We start from the raw sequence: 20,886 nt of genomic DNA, 5'->3' as shown, positions 1-20,886 counted from the left end.
CCATATAGTTTACAAATGTAGGAGAGTTAGTGCAATTCTGGTAAAAGTCAACATGTTTCACTACCATGCCAAAAAAAAAGTATTCTCGGTACCCTGTCAAGATATATGGGAGGTGGAGGACACAAGCGCAGTTGGCTAAACAGCTAGCGTGTGGATCAAATGAACGCCAACAGCACATGGTTTGATCCTCATTCCGGCTAAGGCAGATTCGGGGCCTGCCTCCTCACTCTGCCCATAGTAAAGAAATCACGGCACTTGCCGTGGTTTGGCAAGTAATTGCCAAGGACCTGCCTTCGGACAGAGACTGAAAATAATGATCAGGATATACACTTGCACCTCCCCCATACATTGGGAGAATGCAGATGAACTGCAGCTGCTAGTGGCCCCTGCAATACATAGATGAGCCTAAACTAGTGCTTGGAAAGACTTTAGCATGTTCTACCTTCATCTTACTTCAGTTGGTGACTTGTGGCTAATTCCCTCTTTCCTGTTTATCACTGACCATACATGACATCAGGCTACTTGTCCTTTCAGAGGAGAAAAGAAAATGGCAGAGAACTGATTATAACAACAGGCTATAGAGGTGGGTTGTTAGTGGTGGGCGGAGGGGAGCAGAAGTAGGGACAATGGGAAGGAAATGACAAGTCGGAAATGGATTAAGATTGCATTATGCTGAATTCAAAGTGTAATCTGAAACTCCAGCATTCACTAGAAATTAATTTGGCTTTAGATAGTGCAATCCTATAGCTAAACCAGTTGCAGACTTCCCCGATCCAAATGCTGGGGGTGATGATTTCATGAAACTAATGAACAATTATCATACAAGCTAACTGCAAATCCACTTAATTCCATAAATCTCATCAATCGGCTGAAATGATAGACTCATAATTGCTGGGATTGTCAGCATTAAAACATGCTGCAATACTTTTAAGAGAGAAATAGGAGATGCATTCATGAAATAAATAAAGTGCTTGTTTTATAAAGTATTTAAAGTCATTAGTTCTATAAGAAATTGGTGAATGTAAGAAAATCTTCAGTTCCATATAATGGAGCTGATTGGAATTAGAGACAACAGGGTCAGTTGGGGAAAAAGAAATGGGTGAGTGATGGAGAGTGAGCAGGATGATGGAGGCAAAGAGGAATAGAGAAAGATAAAGTAAGGGGACTAAAGGAAGGGAGGTATTACTAGAGAAGACTGGTTGAAATGGAGGGATAGAGGATGTGGAGCAAATTGAACATAGGTGAGTTCAAGAAAAAGAGCACAGGGAGAATCATATCTCATATTTTGGGGATTCACATTTCGGAGATCTGAGTCGTACAGCTTGTTCCAAGGTATAGTGAATAGTCAGAAGTGTTTGCTTTTATTGTGTGTAAGGACCTACTTTCTTCCTTTCAACTAGCATTCAGGTTGAAGCAACAAAATACTTTGCTGTTCTGATGTCGCTTATGGGGGAACCTGATGTTCACTCAGTTACATTTCTGTAATAGCTCCAACATTGACAAGATATTCAGCCTAATGCGATGGTATTCATTTCATTATGAGCTTCTTATGTGTGTTGGTATTCGGAGTATCTTTAGAGTGAGCATTGAGAGTCTTAGTCAAGTTTGAGGTGCAACCATGCTCACGTTAAATTAGATTTATTAAGAGGCTGGATGACAAATTAGGCTAAGTTTAAAGTGGTGTAGTAGCAAGACGTACTCTAATATAGAATAATAGTTCTATTGTTTCTCAAAAGGGGAAAAGAAAATTAATGCAAAGCAGGATATAGTCGATATTTATATTTCCAAGATTTTAAGAAGGTTAACAGAATACAATTTTAAAATGCCTTAATAAGGAGTTGCAGAAAATTATTTTTAAATGTAGTTCATTTTAAATCTATACTTCTGCCTATATTTGTCAAATTAGTAGTTTTAACTTCAAAATTGTAAGAAAATATAGGAACAATCAGAAAAGTAAATTACGTTTCTGTGTTATATTTTATGTGTGGTTGGCTAACAGAAAATGTGTTCTACAGTACTATAGCCAGTGGCAAATGTGCAGAATAAAATTAATAGCTTATGTGTGAATGCTTAAAAAAAAATCCCAAAAAATAAAAATTCTAAAAATTGGAAGTGATGGCGGCGGCCTGAAACCGAATTTTCTTTCCTTTTAGGAAATTAGCCAACCAACCTGTTCAATTTCAACCTTTCCTGACTTATTTCAATTGGTTAAAAATTACATAAGTTATTTGGCACAACTCTGAGAAAAAAAAAACTTCCAATTTTGGAAAAAAGGACAAATAAGTTTCCTTGTTATAAAAGGAACATGAAGAAATATGCAGTACTACAGTAGAAATCTACTGGTTGAACTCAATCATCATATATTCTGGCTTTCCCTCAACCAGCAAGAGTTAGTGGACGGTGTTAATAAGCTTGACTAAATATATAGTAAATATATTTTTATTTTGCATTTGATTATTTTTTTCCATGTTACCCATGGACAACCGTGTTTTAACAAGGTAATAAAGGCTTCCTTTGTACCTATGTAAGCTGTTGTTTCTCGGGCTGGACTCTCAAAGATATTGCATTACAAAGAATATCATTTCCTAAAGTGATTGATATAACGGATGCAGAGTAGCAAAAGCAAGTAGTTGCACTTTTGACAGTGTAGGAAACTAGTAGTTTGCAGGAATATCATGCTGCTATGTTACAGTTTTCTTTCTCCATTGGACATAGACTAGAAACGAAATAATGTTTTTTTTATAAGTTCAATTTATAAATTATGAAGTAACGCTTCAAATAAAATTGGGTATAAGCAGAAGATTTGTACAAGCGCAAGCATTGTTTGCACCAGATTTCGTCTATCCTCGTATTACAGGATGTCACAAGTACAAGTCTGTTTTGACACATTTATTGCAGGAACATAGAGCTCCTCCCTCTCTTCATAAGAATATGCTAATCCTGTATTTGCACTTTTCATCACCAGTTGCATAGGAACATGAAGTATGAGGAAAAATAGGATTGTTTTTCTAATGTAGCTGGCTTCTTCAGCTAGTATATGCACAATGTGTTCTCGTGGATACACTGCAGCTAACTGCTGAAGGAGGTGATTCATTACAGGTAAAACTTTGAAGAAAATGCAAATAGCTTCCTGAATTCAATATATTTAAGCATAAGCCCCACCTACCAATCTTAACTTTATGGTCTATATTATTCATCTTTAACTGATTTTCTTCCATGAATAAGGTTTGCATAGTCTAAAGTGACCTATAAAATAGCATAGAAAATAGAACCATCTATGTGCATATCTATCCAAACCTTCATTGCTATGCCCCAACAGTGACACTTTGTGGTTGCCTAACCCAGTGCTGGTGAGCTTGCCATTGAGAATAGGATCTGACAGTTATGGAGTGAAACCTCATCATGTCAAGTATGTGGGTGAAAAGCTAGCAAAGAGGATTGGTTCCTTCATTTTTACATAAACTTACTTCTGACAACTATGGTACTTAAGTACCTTGAGGGGGTTTATCAACAAAGAGTAGTTCAAAATGATAACATTTAATGTCGTTAATATCACATTTCCAGGAGATTGTGTATGTACTTCTGGAAATACAAACTCAAGGAAATAAACTATGAATGCAACTTGTTTGCCAAATATTCATTGGTTAAACCATTTTTTCATCTGCTTGTATTCGCACAACCAGTTTATCTGAGTTATCACTCGGATTTTCACAAAGACAAAAGCCAGCAGCCCGGGGGAGGTGGTGGCATAGTGGTATTGTCACTGGACTAGTATTCCAGAGATACAGGTTAATGCTCTGGGGACCCAGGTTCGAATCCCATCAAGGCAGATGGTGAAGTTTGAATTCAAGAAAAATCTGGAATTAAAAATCTGATGATGACCATGAAACCATTGTCGATTGTCCTAAAAACCCATCTGGTTCACTAATGTCCTTTGGGGAAGGAAATCTGCTGTCCTTACCTGGTCTCACCTACATGTGACTCCAGACCCACAGCAATGTGGTTGATTCTTATATCTGAACAAGGACAATTAGGGATGGGCAATAAATGTTAACCTAGTCAGCGAAGCACCCATCCCATGAATGAATAAAAAAAAGGCAGCATATTCTAGGAATGCTGAGATTTCCCTGAAGCCAGTAGAAATCTTGGTTACAGCCAGCATAGTGCCCCTCTGTCATACATGCCCAGCTCTGGATATCTCTGAACATAGCTTCCGTAACACCTTTGACACTTGAAACTTCTTCGATCTCTCACAGGAAGGATGCAGAATGTAGCTGTGGTACTAGTCTTGACATGTGTGTCATCTTCATTGTAATTAATGAATTACAACTTCTTGCTTTATGAAATCAGTTGTGAAGCACTTGCATTCAATTAGTGAAATGCCCTTGTGCACTCCACTGTCATTTCTCACCCTGGTGATAGATGTATTCTTCACCTTTTGGGGTTCCATGCCAACGGGTGTGGTGCAGCTACTTATAATTCAGTATATCAACACTTGAACTTTCAGAAGTGTGGCTAAGAATCAGAGTTCTTTTTAATTCTCGTTTAACAACATTTAACTCAATTGCAATCTTTGTATAGAAAACATGAATGAGGAAGATTGCTTCAAAGTTAGATAATCTAACATTTCACTACAAGACATCTGTTGCCTCTGTGAAACCTAAATTATTTACTTTGGTTTTGTACAGTAATGACATTCAGGTGGATTTATACAAATAGCAGCAAGGAAAATTATTTTCTCTATCGTTTAAAATAGCTCTGCATGACATCGATTACATTCTTCAATCAAGGTAAGCAATGTATTAGAAATCTGTACCAGTGCTACTCATCAACTAGCTGCTAAAGTGTGGGAGAAGCTCAGGACGACTTGCCACCCGGATTTGATTTTAATTTGATTTAACCCTCTTACCGTTCAATTTTTTAAGGCTAATTTCAAATGTAATTCATGAAATCACTCAGCAGCAACTACAGAATGTTTTCAGCCAGTTGGAAAATCAGATTGAGCAATGTATCACAAAAGATGTTGCTTATGTTGAAGCCTAGAAATTTGAACTGCATTGTTAAAACTTTGTAAACTATGCTCCTATGTCACTTACAGTTTGTTTCTATCATGTTAAGGCTGTACAACGGACATGTATATAAACAGGTAGACATGCAGAACAACAAGTAGCAAGTAGGAATTGTGTGCTTAAAAAAAATTACAAATGAGAAATAGACAGTCAGCAACAGTTACCAATAAAATAAAGGGGAAGGCAAACCAGTGAAAAGCATGGCTTGTCTTGTATTTTCCCCTCAAACAACCAATTAAGGTTCAGAATAAGGTTTATGTAACAAAACTAAAAAAAAAAATCAGTGACATGATTAAACTTGACTATAAAATTCCTTCATCTTTTTGTACTCTCATTAATGTTTGTACTTGGAGGCCTCAACATCTTTCAAAAGCTTAGACTGGCAGTTAATATTTTCCTCCCAGCCTGTCACCTTGTGCCCCAATCTGACCATTACTTGCCAGCATGCAACAATATGATTCTGTCACTGCAGCAAGTATGACCACCTCAGAGTTCTGCAAATTATTTGAAAACAAGCTGGAGAATACATTTTCCCACCTAATATAAGCTATTATTTATTTATTTTGTTTCTGAGAGAGTCTAGCTGTGATCAAAAGCCAAACCCAGAAAAAGAGGAATGGACAGATGATTAGTACAGCCAGTAAACTGACTATGATCATTATAAAGGGCGTTCATGAGCTTAGGTCAGGACTTGGGAAGGGGGAGGAGGTGTTCAGCAGCACTGGAGAGAACAACAGTGGGTGGATGGATTTCTCCAACCGTGACCTAGGGAAATCTTCCCCCTGCCCCACCACAAAGTTTTGGCCATTTGCCACTCACCCACAGCTTGAGTGCTTGTGTGTTTCCTCACTCCCTTGACCTTGCACATTAACATTCTTCTTGATGCTCGCACATACTGATGCTGAGCTCTCATGCCATTACCTCATCTCACCACTGCAAACAAACCACTGAGATTACCCTAATCACTGATTATTTTGGCAGGAGTCCCCAATTCAACTCTGTGTTTACTGTTTGCACCCACCTTGTTCTTGCCACACCCAGCAACTTGCCCTAAATACTGCTGCCACAATCTCAGCATTCCCTTTGAGTACTCCCATGCCCCAGCATTACTCTGGTGCTGCTGCCCCCCAACACCCCTATCTCTCAGTACAATGACAGTAGAACTTCAAAGACTGATTGCGGCACCCAGGCACCCTCAGAGAAGGACGTCTCACATCACTTAGGCAAGTCCAATATTGAGTATAACTACAGTGCATTGTCAAGCTGCAGTTGAAAATAATTGTTCGGCTAGTGCATTGTACTCCTGGTAACTTTATACACTTAAGTAGAAATTATTTAAGTGATTTGAGAGAGCGGATTTTAAAAAATCTTTTCGTGGGACGCTGGCAAGCCCAGTATTTATCCCCCATCGCTAATTGTCCTTGAGAGGTGGAGGTGAGACACCTTCTTGAACTGCTGGACTCTATGTGGTGTAGGTACACCCACAGTGCTGTTAAGGAGGAAGTTCCAGATTTTTGATCCAGTGACAGTGAAGGAACAGTGATATGTTTCCAAGTCAGGAAAGCTTGTGGTTTAGAGGGAAACATGCAGGTAATGATGATCCCATACATATGCTGCACTTGCCCTTCTAGAAGATAGAGGTCTCAGATTTACAAGGTGCTGTCGAAGGAACCTTGGTGAGTTTCTGCGCTGCATCTTGTAGGTGGTACACACTGCTTCCATGGTGTCACTGGTGCAGGGAGTGAAAGGTGAAGGTGGTGGATGGGTCATCAGTCAAGCGGGCTTCTTTGTCCTGGATATGTTGAACTTCTTGAGTGTTGTTGGAGCTTCACTCATCCAGGCAAGTGGAGAGTATTCCATCACACTCCTGACTTGTGCCTCGTAGATGGTGGACAAGCTCTGTGGAGTTAGGAGGTGAGTTACTCACCACCGAAATTCCCAGCCTCTGACCTGCTCTTGTGGCCACAGTATTTATATGGTTAGTCCAGTTAAGTTTCTGATCAATGATGACCCCAGGATGTTGATAGTAGGGGGATTCAGCGATGGTAATGCCATTGAATGTCAAGGGGCGATGGTTAGATTTTCCCTTGTTCGAGATGGTCATTGCCTGGCACTTGTGTGACACAAATGTTACTTGCCGCTTAACAGCCCAAGCCTGCATCATGTCCGGATCTTGCTGCATATGGACACCGACTGCTTCAGTATCTGAATGGTGGGGAATCGTGCTGAAACACTCTGCAGTCATCTGTGAACATCCCCACTTCTGACCCTTATGATGGAGGAAAGGTCATTGATGAAACAACTGAAGATGGTTGGGCCAAGGACACCACCTGAGGAACACCTGCAGTGATATCTTGGGACTGAAATGATTGACCTCCAACAATCATAACCATTTTCCTTTTTGCTAGGCACAACTCCAACCTTGGGAGAGTTTTCCCTCTGATTCCCGTTGACTCCAATTTTGCTAGTGCTCTTTGATGCCACACTTGATCAAAGTGATGTCAAGGGCTGTCCCTCTCAACACACCTCCTGAGTCCAGCTCTTTTGTCCATGTTTGGACCAAGGCTGTAATGAAGTCAGGAGCTGAAAGGCCCTCGTGGAACCCAAATTGAACATCAGTGAGCAGATTGTTGCTGAGTAAGTGCCGCTTGATAGCATTGTCGACGACTCCTTCCATCACTGCTGGTGATCGAGAGTAGACTGATGGGGTGGTAATTGGCTGGATTGGATTTGTCCTGCTTTTTGTAGACAGGACATACGTGGACAATTTTCCACATTTCCAGGTAGATGCCAGTGTTCTAGCTGTACTGGCACAGCTGGGCTAAGGAAACAACTAGTTCTGGAGCACAAGATTTCAGTATTATTGCTGGAATGTTGTCAGGGCCTGTAACCCTTGCAGTATCCAGTGCCTTCAGTTGTTTCTTGATATCATGTGGAGTGAATTAAATTGGCTGAAGTCTGGCATCTGTGAGATGCCAGAGGAGGCTGAGATGGATCATCCACTCAACACTTCTGGCTAAAGATTATAGCAAATGCTTCAGCCTTATCTTTTGCACTGATGTGCTGGGCTCCCCCAACGTTGAGGATGGGGATATTTAGAAGCCTCCTCCTCCAGTTAGTTGTTTAATTATCCACCACCATTCATGACTGAATGTAGCAGGACTGCAGAGCTTAGATCTGATCTGTTGGTTGTGGGATTGCTTATCTCTGTCTATCACTTGCTGAATTCACAGTGTGAAATGCAACTAGTCCTGTGTTGTATCTTCACCAGATTGACACCTCATTTTTAGTTATACCTAGTGCTGCTCCTGGCATGGCCACCTGCACTAGGCCCAACCATCTTCAGCTGTTTCATCAATGACCTTCCCTCCATCATCAGGTCAGAAAAGGGGATGTTTGCGGATGATTGCACACTGTTCAGCACCATTCCCAACTCCTCAGATACTGACGCACTACATGTTCGTATGCAGCAGTAACATTTGTGCCATGCAAGTGCCAGGCAATCATCATCTCCAGCAAGAGAGAATCTAACCATATACCCTTGACATTCAATGGTATTACCATCACTGAATTCTTCCACTGTCAGCATCCTGGGGGTTACCATTGACCAGAAACTGAACTGGACCAGCCATAATAAACACTGTGGCTACAAGAGCAGGTCAGAGACTGGGAATCCTGTGGAGATTAACTCACCTGATTCCCCAGAGCCTGTCCACCATCTACAAGGCACAAGTCAGGAGTGTGATGGAATACTGGATTTGAATCCTGGAAGTCCCTTCCTAACAGCACTGTGGGCGTTCCTACAACACACAAAGACTGCAGTGGTTCAAGGAGGCAGAACACTGACATCTTCTCAAGGGCACTTAGGGGTGGGCAATAAGTGCTGGCCCAGCTAGCGACACCCATATCTCATGAACGAATTATTAAAAAAACGCTTCCTTGAACATGAGAGAAAAAGGAATAGAAAGATATGCTTAAAGGCTGATGTAAGTTTGATGGAATGGGAAGAGACTCATATGAAGTAGAATCTCTAGCATAGACTAGTTGGGCTAAATGACCTGTTTCTGTGCTGCAAGTTTTATATAGTTCTATGTAATTTTGAGTAACATGGCTGGAGAGAGTCTTAGATTTTCTGAACTATAACGACAGATCTTTTCTTTAAGCATGGTGAGCTGGGTGCTCATTGTGTCACCAGGATGTGATTTGTATAAAATTGTAACTCGATGCATGAATGAAACATTCTCAAACACAAATGCAAAAACAAACTGTTGTCTTGTAAATTGGCATATTATTTATATTCCTGATTATACCAATGTCAATTACAGCTACAGGAAAATATATTCTACCCTCAAGCTAGGGTTCCTGAATCATAAGCATATGTGCTGGCAAACTTTATGCTGGTTTAACTACATCTGTGCATTCACCTGGAGGCATTTAAATGCTGTTGAGACAATTTTTCTAATTTTGGAAATAAATCAGTGAAGTGATTTTTTTTTAAATCATATATTGAGTGACATATTTAAAAAGTTAGCCCTTTATCTGTTGCTGTTGTAGTTAATGGAAAATAATCAAAATACACCTAAATTATAAATCTTGCTGTCAGGCATATGATCCAGTATAAACTGTTCCTTCTTGGAAAATATCTGAGCCCTATTTAAATTGAAGTATTTTACTGACTGCCACAATACTTTGTCATAGTTTCACAGCCCAAGCTTTGTTCTCATGAAATTTAACTCATAATTTGGTACAGGGCACAACAGCCCATCCTACCCATGAGAGACCCCATGACTAACTCAAAGCATCTTACTGGGTCAATCATTCTTTAAAAATAAAGTAAAAGCCACGTAAGGTGCCCTGGGTAATCCTTTGTTCTCTATTTTAATGGAGATAGGGGAGTCATACAGGATGGAGGAATGGAAAGGCAGCATGCAAGGAGAATGAGAAGATTGTGCTTTTTAGACGGTAGGAAAGATGTGCTTGTTTCTCTGTGAAGACATACAGCTAAAATTGTTGATCCAGGCAGCTTATGTCACGCAACCAGAGGAATTTCTGCAGTGTCAACCTGTGCACCATATGCGTTCGGCAGGTAACTGGCTTGCTTTTTAAGAGAGCTGGGAAATTAGCAACTCGACAGTCATATTGCTGTCTTGCCCAAAATGTAAATACAGTAGATGATGCATACATAGCATTGAGTGCTTCTCCATCAACTCGCTTAATGGAAAGGGTAACCTCTAGCTGTCTAAGCTTCTTGTGACCAAAGAATGCTCCATCTCCATGCCAGATTTTGTAGGAAGTTGCCTTTGGTTTCAGGAATTTTGATATGCATATGTTCCTTCAGGAAACTAGTCATTGAACAAATAGCTTGTGGGTGATTTGACATAAAGCTTGTTGCCATGGATAATAACCCCTGTTTACGTGGGAAGAGCAGCATTTGAGGGGTCCTACTGCAAAATACTTCGACCAGAGTGGTGATGGGGGGACTCAAAGGGGCCTTTTGAGGAGTTTCACCCATCATCATTTGTCAATACACATACATCATTCAAACATGTATCCTGCATAATTGCAATTTGCTGTGCTATGCACAACTTTGTATTCAGGAAGACCTGGATATGAAGATTACAGAAGACGGTGGCCCTGACTACTTTGTGGAGGTACAGGAACATGGAGTGGAGAGAGTGATCAGGAAGATTCTCATTTGGGAGGATTATGGGGGGGTGAAAGCTGCCAGGGCCTTCCAAAATTAACTTATAAAATTTAGAGTTCTCATCTGTTTAGTAGTCTGTCTTTGTCACCCCTCCAGTTCCCCATTGCTCTGCGAATCACCAGTGCCACATCCTCACTAACACAACCAGCTCTACCCTTGCCCCTTATCCCCATGGAAGAATTCTGAACTGGTGTGTAGGAGTGAGAAAGCAAAATGCAGGGAATGTCATTGGTTCAGAGGAATATAGGGGCTTGTATGGCAGGCCCTCCTCATTCTTCTCAATCTAAAGCGATACAGCACTGAACGAGGCCACTCGAACCATCATGCTGTGCCAGCTCTTGGATGTATCATTATTGTCAACAGTATAATCTGTCAGGGAAAAAATATTCCCCTGCACCCCGCGCCCCCCTCCCAATCCCACCTACTCATCAGCATCTTCCTTCATTTCATCATCCTCTACCCCCTGCTTCCATTGCAGTGATGGATCGTCAGGAAATGAGGGTATGAGCTAAGACTGAGTGAGCATAACCCCTTGAGATTAAGAAGACCGAGAAGGGTGAGGAAGCTCTAGTTGCCCATTGCTTCATAGGGATCCAATGAGGACTACTTAGGTCTACATCCAGTAATTTGTACTGTCGGCCACAGGTACAACAGAGTTTAACTCAGCATCTCAGTGGTCTGATTCTTGTAGGAAGCTCTGAGTCCCTCAACTAGTCACGTGGAAAACACATTAACTGCTCAATCCTGTCATTGCCGTTTGTTTGACCTTACATACAAAATAACAGTGACTACGTTTCAATAGTAATTCAGTACAATCTTTCACTGCATGTGCACAGTATCATAATGAGATGTTTCTAAGAGGGATAATAATATGCTATGTAAACTGAAAATCTTCTTGCTTTGCAAACTAACAGCATTTGTTGTCCTTTTATGTTTTATTCTGAATTAGTTTAAAGCAGAGTTAACTCAGGGTACAGTACTTTGATTTTGATAAATTTGGCAGAAGTCTCAAATTAGATCATATTGTGTGATATTTAAATAAATGTGGGTTATGCTGGTGTGGACCTCTCATTCATAAATTTGAAAAAAATGGACCATGTTTTGGAACTAAAAACAGAAAGTGCTAGAAAAACTCAACAGGCCTGACAGCATCTGTGGAGAGAGAAACAGAATTAACGTTTCGAGTCTGTATGACCCTTCATCAGAGCTAATGAGAAGTGAAAATGTGATGAAATTTATACTGTTTAAAGGGGGGTGGAGTGTGTGAAGCTGGATAGAAGACCAGCGATAGATGGGGGCTAAGGAGAGATTGACAAAGATGTCATGAGCAAAAAGACAAAGGGAGTGTTAATGGTAGTGGTAAGAGCTAAAGGAGGTACTGATAGTGTGTTGGAACCTGTACCCTGGTTTGTTGGGGCTAAAGGACCCTGGTTGCTCGCTTGTATCAGGGTGACCAAGTTGGTACCAAAGACAGAGAAGATCAGTGGATCGTTCTTAGAAGAAATGCATTCTGTTTATTTACAAAAGGAACTCAGCACCTACACTTGTGTGCTTACAACTCAAAACTCTGTCTTTACACTTCAGACTCTAGTTCGAGACTACTGACTGCATAGGTAGCTCATGCTTCTCTGCTGTTGGATACCAAGATCATGTGATCTTTCATTACAACATTCGTCTTGAAGATGCATTCCACATTACACAGATTACTACATCCCTACCCCTTTACTCGGAAATACATTTTACAATTTTTCTTGAAATATCAAGTTTTTCACACAGGTAAGTAGTTTACAAAGCCAGTCTTTCTGGGGGTTTTCTTATGCGTGTAGAATGCCTCAGCTCTACAGCTTCTGATGTTTTATCCAGAACATCCTTCACTGGAGTCATCTATGCATCTGGCTCTTCAGAAGGAACCTGAAAATACGACCATAAGACATAGGAGAAGAAGTATGCCATTCGGCCCATAGAGTCTCTGTCATTCAATGAGATTAAGGCTGATCTGATAACCCTCAACTTGGCTTTCCTGCCTTTTCCCCCATGATCCTCGATTCCCTTACTGATTAAAAATCTCAGCTTTGAATATACTTAACGACCCAGCTTCTACAGCCCTCTGCGGTAAAGAATTCCACAGATTGACTACTCCCTGAAAGAAGAAATTCCTCCTCATCTCTGTTTTAAATAAGCGCCCCCTTACCCTGAGATTATGCCCTCTGGTCCTAGACTCTCCCACAAGGGGAAACAACCTCTCAGCATCTACCCTGTCGAGTCCCATAAGAATCTTATGTTTCAATAAGGTCGCCCCTCATTTTTCTAAATTCCAATGAGTACAGGCCCAACCTACTCAACCTCTCATAAGAAAATCCCTCCATACCCAGGATCAACCTAGTGAACCTTCTCTGAACTGCCTCCAATACCAGTATATCTTTCCTTAGCTAAGGGAACCAAAATTGTTGACAGTATTCTTGATGTGGTCGAACTGGTGCCTTGTACAGTTTTAGCAAGCCTTCACTATTTTTATACTCCATTCCCTTTGAAATAAAGGCCAACATTCCATTTGCCTTCCCTATTACCTGTTGATCTTGTCTGTTAGCTTTTTGGGATTCATGTACAAGGACTCCCAAATCCCTCTGTGCTGCAACCTTCTGCAGTCTTTCTCCATTTAAATACTATTCAGCTCCTCTATTCTTCCTGCCAAAGTGCATAATCTCACATTTTATTCCATCTGCCAAGTTTTTGCCCGCTCACTTAACCTGCCTTTATCCCTCTGTAGACTCCATACCACTTGCCTTCCCACCTATTTTTGTGTCATCTGTAAATTTGGTGATAGTACATTTACTTCCCTCATCTAAGTCCTTAATATATATATTGTAAATAATTGAGGCCCCAGCACTGATCCTTGTGGCACTCTACTAGTTACAGGTTGCCATCCCGAAAATGCCCCCTTATCCCAACTCTGTCTTCTATTAGTTAGCGAATCCTCTATCCATGCTAATATACTACCCCAACACCATGGGCTCTTATCTTATTAAGTAGCCTTATATGCGGTACCTTTTCAAACACCTTTTGGAAATCCAAATATATTATGTCTACTGGTTCCTCTTTATCTATCCTGCTTGTTACGCCCTCAAAGAATTCTAATAAAGTTGTTAGGCATGATTTCCCCTTCATGAAGCCATGCTGACTCTGCTTGATTAGATTATGCATTTCTAAATGCTCTACTATTACATCCTTTATAATAGACTCCAACATTTTCCCAATGACAGGTGTTAAGCTAACTGGCCTATAGGTACCTGTTTTTTGTCTCCCTCCCTTTTTGAAAAAGGGTGTTACATTGGCCTTTTTCCTCAACTCTTTCAGGTACAGTCAACCCTTCAGACACATCTGTACTCAGTTGAGTTCTTTCAACAGGAGACATTGACTCAGTCACGAACACTGGTAGAATCATTTCTGGGTATTTTGTTTCTCCTTTTCTTATATGATCCATATGTCTCCGTATGACTCAATCTTCCACTTTCATGTGGTAGGAAAGAAATCCAGTTATTGCGCTTATCTCACCAAGACCATGTTGGTCCTTCTCTAAAATTCTTCACATATTCCTTATCTCCTACATTAAATGTTCTGTCCCTACTGTGCCAGTCATGTCCAGTTTTCTGATTTCCCTGACTTTCCACCTTCTGCCCCCCCCCCCCTCCAAGTTTGGCATAATTAGGCTCAGTCTCAATTGGAGATGGTGTTTCATCAACAATTCCGCAGGTGTGACACCAGTTGTTGTATGAGGGGTGGTCCAATAATGAAAATAAAACATGCTATAGAATCTTCAGGCAATTTCTTCATACCAGACTTGAACGTCTAACTGCTGTCTCGGCCAGTTCATTTGAAGAAGGGTGGTACAGTGAAGTTTTTACATGAGTAATACTGTTGAGGCTGATAGATCGGTGAAATTCGGCACTCGTAAATTCCATTTCATTGTCTGACATGACCACTTCTGGTAGTCCATTGATTGTGAAATTTTAACGTAGCTTGTCAATTGTGGCAGAAGATGTCAACGACTTCACTTCATATATGTCCATCTATTTTGAGTCAGCGTCGACAATAAGTAGAAACATTATTCCCATAAAAGGTCCCACATCGTTGATGTGTAATCGCACCCATGGTCACTCCCAAGGGTAACAGAGCTGTTGAAGGTAACTTTTGCACTTGCTGACACTGCACACAACTTCTCATTAAGTTCTCTCTCCATCCATCCCATGCCACCATAGATAGCTGCGTGCTATTGCTTTCATTTGGGGAAATACCTGGATGTGCACTGTGATGCTCAGACAATAACGGCTTTCCTCTTTTTGGAGGAGCAATCACTCATGCTCCCCACAATAAGATACCTTCCTGGCTGGTTATTTCGTACCTTCTCTGCAATTACAGTTTCATTTCGTCAGATTCCTGTTCTTGTGACCAACCATGAAGAACTTGTTCTCATACTTTGCATAAGACTGCGTCTCCACTTGTCCAATTTCTAATCTGTCTAGCACATATCAGTGGTGAATCCAGGAAGTTCAATAATAAAATGAATTCTTGAGGAATTGGAACATCCTCATTGTTTACTAGCATGGGCAAACGACTTAAGTGCATCAGCATTTGCAATTTGACTTCCAGGTCTATGAATGAAAGTGTACTCATATGCTGCCAAGATCAATGCCCACCTTTGTATTTTTGCTGAGACTATAGCCTTGTCTTCGCTGAACAATCCCAGCAATGGCTTGTGGTCCGATATGATAGTAAAATGACAATCGTGTATATACTGGTGAAATTTCTTAACACCAAAGATGATTGACAGGCCCTTTTCTATCTGTGAGTGTCCCTTTTCTGTTGTATTGAGTGTTCTTGATACATATCCTATAGGCCGTTCTGATCCATCATCCAATGGATGAGAGAGCACTGCTCCCACTCCATAGGGAGATGTGTCACATGTCAATACCAACTCTTTCTTCAGGTCAAAATGTAATAGTAGGGTAGATGATTGCAACAACTGTTTCATTTTTGTGAAAGCTTCTTCCTGTAGTGTTTGGCAAGATTATCATTAGCTTCTCTTGACAAAGTAATACATTGTGCCAGTTCTGTCAACAAATTAGGCAAGAAGTGTCCTTGGTAATTGATAATCCCCCAAGAATGATGAAAATTTGGATGTATTCTTTAATGCCTCTATAATGGCTTCCACTTTTTCCTCAACTGGGTGTATGCCTTGTGACCAAGGTAAGTTGCCTCTTTCGCTTGGAATGTGCACTTTTCTTTTTTCAAACGCACTCCCAACCTGTGAAAAACATTTCAAAACTTCTTCCAGGTTTACCAAGTGTTCCATTTCAGTGAGTCCTGTCATAGAACATCATCTAAATAAATTACAACATGGGGCAGTCCCTGTAGTAATCTTTCCATGGTTCTTTGGAATATGATGCAAGCTGAAGATATGCCAAAAGTTAAACGGGTATATTGGTACAACCCTTTGTGTGTATAAATAGTGACAAACTTCCAGAGGCTTCCTTTAATTCCAGTTGTTGATGAGCATGACTTATATCAAGCTTCGTGTAGGCAGTTGCACCTGCCAGTCTCACGTACAATTTTTGGTATGAAGTGCCTGTCTGACTTAGCCACTTTATTAACTGTTAATTTGTAGTCTCCACAAATTCAAACACTTTGGTGAGGTTTGAGAACAGGTACAATTGGTGCTGCCCATTCTGAAAACTGCACTGGTTGTATCACTCCCAGTTTTTCTAATCTGTCCAGTTCAGCGTCTACCTTTTCCCACATTACATAAGGTACTGGTCTTGCCTTCTTGAATCAGGGTGTTGCCTCTGGCTCCACATGAATTTTTGCTTGTAGCTCCTCGATCCTTCCAAGTTTATCCTTGAAGACTGAGGCATGTTTTTGTAGTAGCTCTGATAGCCCATTAGTTTTCAGTTGGAAGATTTCAGCCCATTCCAATTTAATTTCTTTCAGCCAGTTTTGTCCAAGGCTAGGTCCCTCACCTGCTACCATCATTAAAGGTAATTTCACTGTTTGACCTTCGTGGTGTACTGTGACTTTACTAATGCCATTGACTTATATGTCTTCTCCTGTGTAAGTTTTACTTTGCTATCTGTTTCTTCCAAATTTAGTTTACCTTCCCCATGATTCAGGTATTTATAAGTATGCTCATCTATCACCATAGTGGGCGCTCATGTATCCACCTTCATTCTCATCGGCCTCTCATTCACTCTCACGGTTACATAGGTTCTATTCTTCCTACCTTTAAATGAATAAATATCTGGATCTATTACTTCAGGTTTATCAACATTGTAGATCTCATTGGGTTTTTGCTTTTGTTTGAAAGTCTGCCCAATTGTATCTTTACAAAGTCTCATGCGGTGTCTGTTTCAATGACAGAGAAAAACGTTCAATTTATTTATAAAAACAAAAAAACTGCGGATGCTGGAAATCCAAAACAAAAACAGAATTACCTGGAAAAACTCAGCAGGTCTGGCAGCATCGGCGGTGAAGAAAAGATTTGACATTTTGGGTCCTCATGACCCTTCGACTCAAGTTCTGTCGAAGGGTCATGAGGACTCGAAACGACAACTCAATTTATTTAAACTGAGATTCATTAGGGGGTTGTCTGTTTCCACCTCTGTTACCATTATGCCATGTTTTCACTGCAAGGCTGCCTCTTTTTATTTGTCTGCCAGTGGTGGCTGCTTCCTGCTTCTGAGTAAAGGTTTGCACTTTCGCGCTCTTTTTGGCTGAGGCTTCCCCCCTCCCCTTAACGTGGAGGACATTTTGCGCTCTCAGTATGGCTTTCAAGTCATGTACTGCACCTTCCATTGCCAGAGCAATTTCCAATGCCTTCTGAAAATCCAAATTTGTTTCAGACAGTAATCTCTTCTGAATCGCATCTTCATTTATACCGCACACCAAACGATCTCTAAGCATCTCATTGACAGATGTATCAAACTCGCAATATTCTGTTAATTGTTTCAGATTTCCACATCACAAGCAACTGTCTCCCACATGGCTCTATTTGTTGAGTTAAATTTGAACCGAAGGCTTTGGCTGGTAATGATTCTTTGAGGGTTCACTAAGTCATCAAAACTTTTTGAATCTGGGGCACTGGGTGTCAACAAATTTTGAATTAATCCATATGCCTTACTCCCAACCATGGATAAGAGGATTGCATGCTGCTTCTCTCCCCCCAAAACGTCATTCAACAAATTAAGACCAGTCGTCTGAGGCTGGATCGAAAGTTTCAACTCTTCCAAATTGAGGCATGCTCTGAGTGGGTTGTTTCGACGATCAGGATGGAAATGTTTCTTTACTTAAAATTACCGTGCCCGATTACAGTTCTCTCGATTTCCTTTGTTCTTTCTTGCTTTTTCTCATCCTTTCGTGTCTTTATTTTTACTTTTTATCTCGTCGCCAGTTTGTTGGATCCTGTACCCTGGTTTGTTGGGACTCAAGGATCCGGGTTGTGCATTTGTTTTGGGGTGACCGAGTTGGTACCAAAGACAGAGAAGATCAGTAGATCATTCTTAGAAGAAACACGTTCTGTTTATTTACAAAAGGGACTCAGCAGCTACACTTGTGTGCATACAACTCAAAACTCTTGCCTTTACACTTCAGACTCTAACTCAAGACTACTGACTGCAGAGGTAGCCCACGCTACTCTGCTATTGGTGATCTCTCATTACAACGTTTGTCTTAAAGGTATATTACACATCAGGTTACTACATTGTGGCATAAAGGTAAGAAAGCAGAATGTGTTAACAGCAGAACAAGGGTAAGCATTCTACGAAAGAACAACATGGAACAAGCAACATATTGGATGTTTTGGAACCACAGCGTCATGTTACACTTGAATAACACCAAAATTACAAATTTAAAATGTGCTCTAAAATGGCATTGTGTCTGGGTTTACTTACTATAGACTTCTCTCAGACTCGCATGCAGGAGGGAAGAACCATAGCCTCCTTTTTACTGCAATGATACAGAAAATGAGTTTGAAAAGGAAGTATGCAAATATTTTTTTAAAAATTTAACCATGTAACTATATATTCTGCTTTATTCCAGTCACTGTCAAGTGTTGTCTCTTGACAGTCTTTGAGAACCATTACCCCGTTTTACTCCTAAACACAATTGAATCTGCATTCAGTCTGTTTAGCCATCCATAACAAAGAATTGAATTAGCAGTCACAGGCTTGTGCTCCATTCGAAGAGAATTTAAAACATACAAATTAGGAGCAGGAGTACGCCGCTTGGCCCCTCGAGCCTGCTTCGCCACTTAATAAGATCATGGCTGATCTGATTGTTACCTCAACTCCACATTCCCACCTACCTCATATAACCTTTCACCCCTATCTACCTCTGCCTTAAAAATATTCAAATACTCTACTTCCAGTGCCTTTTGAAGAAGAGTTCTGAAGACTTAAAGCTAGCTTTTGGGCATTTTGAGGCTAAGTCTGTAGTACGACAATAGTGGTGGAAGATTGTGAAAAACCTGCTCAAGCAGTAAGATAAGTTCATTTAATCGTTTATTGCAGGCACAAATCAACATTAACATTTTTTGCATTCCTACTTAAATGATATCATCTCAGAAATTCATCAAGAAAAATTCCCCCTCCTATCTAACTCACCTTAATAATCTCTACTTGCAAAGCAGTGAATGGCATTGTGTTGTACATTCGGAGATAACTAATCAATTACAGAGGTATTCAAAAGATCTTCCTTCTGTTAGAATGAATGATATCTGTTGAATGTAGGATAGCCAATTGATAGGTTGTACTGATCTCTATGTGTGTGCTGGTAAATTGTAACATAAAATCATTTCAATTTGCTTTACGAGACTAAACCATGCACTTGTAACTCTAAACAACTGCTGGGCAATTGTCTAAATACAGGCACTAGCACAAATTTTCCCTTGAAATGATAATTCTAATTAACAAATTTCTCGTTAAGTTGTAATTCGTCTAGCAGTTAAGAGCTCTGAGTTTATTGTGTGACAAACAGAAATGTATTCTGATGTGACAGAACCCCTGGTCTGAGTTTTGTCAGCATAGACAAACACTGAATGATCTTGTCAGAGGATTCCAGGGTTTTAAAGTTTATTAAAGTCTTGGGGGGAGGGCAGTTGCTTCTGACTTGAGTTGCATGTTACAAAGCCAATTTTGAAATCCAAAAGTAAAAACAGATTTTAGTGCCTTGAAAAAGAAGTAATTGAATGCTTTTGATTCAAAACTTGTGAACTTGAAGGTGCAGAGTTTAGAAAGGAACCTTCTGTTCACCTGTAGAGCTTTGGCTTGCATGTTAGAGCACTTTCTTTTTCTATTCTAAAACCAGATTATGGGTTCCAGGGTTCTGGATTTAGGGAAGAGGAGCCATTATTTTAAACCCTTAATGCTGTGTTCATTCAGGAAACCAAAGAGAAACACTCAGGCAATTTAGCAGCAATTGAAAATAAATTCTTTTTTTCTGTCCTACTTTTGATTAACAAATTTACAGGACAGAGACCACCCTCCACCGGAAACAGAACAGTCTAGTTCAAAAACAGACAGGTGATAAATGAACATATTAATCATCCATGTTAACACAGAATGCATAGTTACATTCTTTATCAATACTGCATTTTTTTTAACCTCAGGCAAAATCAATGAAGATTTACTAATTTGTCCATAGATATTTTTAGTTATTTTGAGAATGTAGACGCTGGATATTTATTGCTCATCTCTAGTTGTCCTATAAAGATGGTGGTGGTGGACCACCATCTTGGGCCGCTGCAGTTTTGTAAAGTTCCTTTCTTTTATTAAACAACTGAATGTCACACGCTATGTGCTTTGCTCTCAATGATCCCTGAAGAAGCCTAACAGCCATTCAACTGTCCATGAACACCCTTTTCTGCAGGATCCCTTTTTCAAGTTAATGTTTCTAGTTACATGACTAATAAATCCTTGTGAACCTTTCATAATGTGGCTCTGTGCATGAAATGAAAATTAGTGGGAAGCTGCATGCGAAGAAACATTGACAAAAGCCAGTTAATTACAGATACTCATTGAAGGGCAGTTGACTTGGTAATTATGATCCGGTCTGTCATGGTGCAGC

The 20,886-nt window shown here is 40.3% G+C and overlaps 1 protein-coding gene across 2 annotated transcripts in view; it reads left to right on the top strand.

Annotated features, from left to right (window-relative positions):
- Positions 1-20,886, top strand: part of ext2 (exostosin glycosyltransferase 2) — a 182,890-nt gene that overhangs the window by 150,119 nt on the left and 11,885 nt on the right. The window lies entirely within an intron of this gene.

This window comes from Carcharodon carcharias, chromosome 10, assembly GCF_017639515.1.
Source record: "Carcharodon carcharias isolate sCarCar2 chromosome 10, sCarCar2.pri, whole genome shotgun sequence".
NCBI lineage: Eukaryota > Metazoa > Chordata > Chondrichthyes > Lamniformes > Lamnidae > Carcharodon > Carcharodon carcharias.
Note: the sequence above shows the minus strand (reverse complement) of the source record. Positions and strands in the feature narration are given on the sequence as shown.